Raw genomic sequence first — 3776 nt, 5'->3', positions numbered from 1 at the left:
ATATATATATATATACACACACTAGTATTCTTATATAATCTATATTGGAAAGGGAAATAGCAAATAGGCTTAAGATTTAATTAGTTGTCAATAAATCAAATGTGCACAATTAAAGGAAGCCCTTAATTTTATAAGCATTCCAGGTTATTTTGTGGGTGCATGGCAATGACCCCTAAAGAGAGGAACCAAACAAAGGAAATTTGGGGCTGATAGAAAAATATAAAATGAGCATCTATCTTTCTTCACCTTTCAGGTACCTGCTTTCAGATACTCCAGAATTTTTATATGAGAAATTTGCATTATACTATCAATATTGTAGTTTGTGACAGTAAGTCAAAATGTATTTATGTCTTTTTACTTGGTAAATCTAAGGAAATATACAGAAGCCTGACTATAAACTATCCCAGAATCAATAAAAAACTAAAAGTTAAATATAAAAATTGCCTTTCCATTGCATAAAAATGTAATTTCACTAGTCCAATGTATATATCACTTGAAAAAATGTAGTTACAAAATACAATCTTTGTGCTTCATTTTGTTGCAATTTACAATTCAAAGTCAAGAAGGAAAGACACATATAAATTGGTTCCTTTTATTTCTCAAGAAGTCCCTATTTTTTTTCATCTCCACCTGTTCTGATAACTATTACAATGTTTACCCCAAAAGGACTATAGCAATGTAAAGTTCACATAACTAACAGAGTCTTCTCACATTGCATTTCTCACAGAAAGCTGGAAGCATAAAAAATAATTGCAATGGCAGATATGTTTTAAAACAACATAAAGATCTCATTAAAAATAAGAACTCTTGCCTAACCGGTTTGGCTCAGTGGATAGAGCGTTGGCCTGTGGACTCAAGGGTCCCAGGTTCGATTCCGGTCAAGGGCAATAAATAAAAATAAGAACTCTTAAATGTAAGTACTATAGATTGCCTTAAATGTTAAGTACAATATGCATGAATTGAATGTCATTCAGATAATAAATTAATAGGATGAAATATACCTCTGCATTTATTACAGGGGAAAAGCTTTGTATCTACATATAGATGTGCAGCATGATCTGACATCCAGTTTGAATTGCTTGTCTATTAATAAATATGACACATGAGAAGTAGTCGTACGCAGTGTGTGCTGCTCATTGGAATGAACTGGAGGACTTACACTCACAGAGTCCTTGACACTATCCCAGAGGCTTGGATTCTGTAGGGTTAGGGTTGGTTCTGGAGACTTGTATTTCTTAGTTTTTCAGGTGATTGTTATATACAACAGGGAGAAAATTAAATAAACTACTAGAAGCATTTAGTATGGATAAAACTCTGCTAAGCAGAATGGGCAAGTTGGTATAATATTTATTCTTATGTAGCTTATTATCTAGCACAATGGTACTCAATCCAGGATGAACTTGCCTCCCAGGGGACGGTTGGCAATGTCTGGAGGCATTTTTGGTTGTCCCTACTGTGGTGGGGGAAGGGAGAAAAGAGTAGGGTGGGGCTGGGGAGGCGGTGCCACTTGCTTCCAGTGGTTAGAGGCTGGGGACTCTGTTAAACATTTAATGCACGGGAAATCTCTCCACAATCATTAATTATTCAGCCCCAAATGCCAATAGTGCCAAGGTTGATAAATCCTGATTCTAACATTAAAAATATATAATTCATGATATAAATATTTAAATGCCATTATAGCCCTAGCTGGTTTGGCTCAGTGAATAGAGCATCAGCCTGCGGACAAAGGGTCCCAGGTTCGATTCCAGTCAAGGGCATGTATCTTGGATACAGGCTCCTTCCTGCCTGGGCCCTGGTCAGGGCTCATATAGGAGGCAAACTGTTGATGTGTTTCCCTCACATTGATGTTTCTCTCTGTCTTTCCTCTCCCACTCTCCCTAAAAATCAATGGGAAAATATCCCCGGGTGAGGATTAACCAAAAAAGTAAAATATAAATTAATTAATTAATTAATTAATATTAATTAATGTCATTACAAAGATACAGACAAATGCTATGGCGATTCAGAGTAGGGCATGTCTGCACCATCAGGTAAATGACCTTAGACTCTGGAATGAAGTTTGTCTTTTTTTCCTACTGACTTACCACTCAAACATTCATTCATTCAACACTAGTTGAATAATTGCAGTTTCAAGCACTTGTGAATATGGTAATTAGCTAAATAAAGTCTCTGTTCTCATGAAAGTTATCATATTCAAATGAGAAAACCCAGACAGAATGCCTAAAATTTTTAAAGTAGAAAATATTAAGTGTTGACAAGCATGTGGGACAATGGGAACACTCATACATTTCCAGTGAGAGTGGAAATTGGGACAGTCACTTTAGAGAATCACTTTTGTTGGTAGTATCTACTGAAGATGATTTGTAAACCCCGTGATTTAACTCTTCTACCCCAAGGTGTACATTCAACAGAAGTACAGATACATGGACACCAAAAGAAATGCACAAGAATGTTTCTAGTAGCACTATGTACAATAGTCCAAACTGATACAATAAAAATGTCAATCAATAGTAAGATGGATTTTTTTAAAACTGAGGTTTATTTATATACAATGAAATAATATAAACAACTAAATTGAATGAACTACTGATATATATAGTATATGATCTCACTTATGTAAAGATCATTTATAGGCAAAATAAATCTATGGTGTTATAAGTTAGAGCAGTTGTTACTTTGGGGGAAGGTAATGAGTGTGTGGGGAGGGGGCGGTTTCTGTATGTCTTATGGGAGCTATAATGTTCTATTTTTTAAAAAATCTGGGGAGCATATCTAGTAACCCATATAGTCTTTTCATTTTTCTGTATACAATGTTTGAATAAAAACATTTATTTCATAGTGTGGTAATCAACACTATGCAGAAAAGTAAATCAGGAAAAAAGGGTTAGAGAGGGGTGGGTTGATATGGGAGATAAAATATTCGGTATGATATAGCAGGGACCAACAAGTATTTTCTTTTCAGGCCATTTGATCTGTGTCACAACTATTCTGTCACTGTGGCACACATGCAGCCGCTGACAGTACGTAAATAAATGTGATTATGCTCCAATAAAATTTTATTTCTAGACCCTGAAATTTAAATTCCATATGATTCTCAGATATCACAAACTATTATTCTGCTTTTGAATTGTTCCCCAATTATTTAACAATATAGACACCATTCTTAGCTCACAGGCTATTGAAAATAGGCAGTGGGCAAATTTAGGCTGTGGGCCCATAGCGTACAACCCCCAATGTATGGGGTAGTGACAGAAGGTCTCTCTAATGAAGTAACTTGGCATAGAGCCCTAAACAAATTGAGACAGCAACTCACATGTTTATCTGGGGACAGAGTCTCTGGAGGGGGAATAGTGAGTGTTAAGGTCCTGAGGTGGGAGCTTGCTTGGTGTGTCCAAGGAGCAGCCTATAGGCTTAGAACCCAGTAATGGGGATGGAATCAGAGCAATAAACAACCCACAGGCACACAGTCTTACAGAGATATGTTTTTAGAAAAATAACTTTGGTGATAACGAGAAACATGAACTGGATGGTAGAATATAGGAGGCAAGGATGTAAACCATAAATTGTAAGAATTCTCCAAAGAGAAGACAAGAGATTGAACTAGCACTTTGATGGGGTGGAGACGATGAAGAAGTAGAGAGGTTTTCAAATGTTTTAAAGTGCCCAAACCCTCCCACCATACAGGCACACATTAAATTATTTATTTCAAATATAAAATCCTATATAATAAAGAGCTAATATGCTAATGGCCATGACGCCCTCATGCTGATGACTGT

The sequence above is a fragment of the Myotis davidii genome, unplaced genomic scaffold, assembly GCF_000327345.1.
Source record: "Myotis davidii unplaced genomic scaffold, ASM32734v1 scaffold71, whole genome shotgun sequence".
NCBI lineage: Eukaryota > Metazoa > Chordata > Mammalia > Chiroptera > Vespertilionidae > Myotis > Myotis davidii.
Note: the sequence above shows the minus strand (reverse complement) of the source record.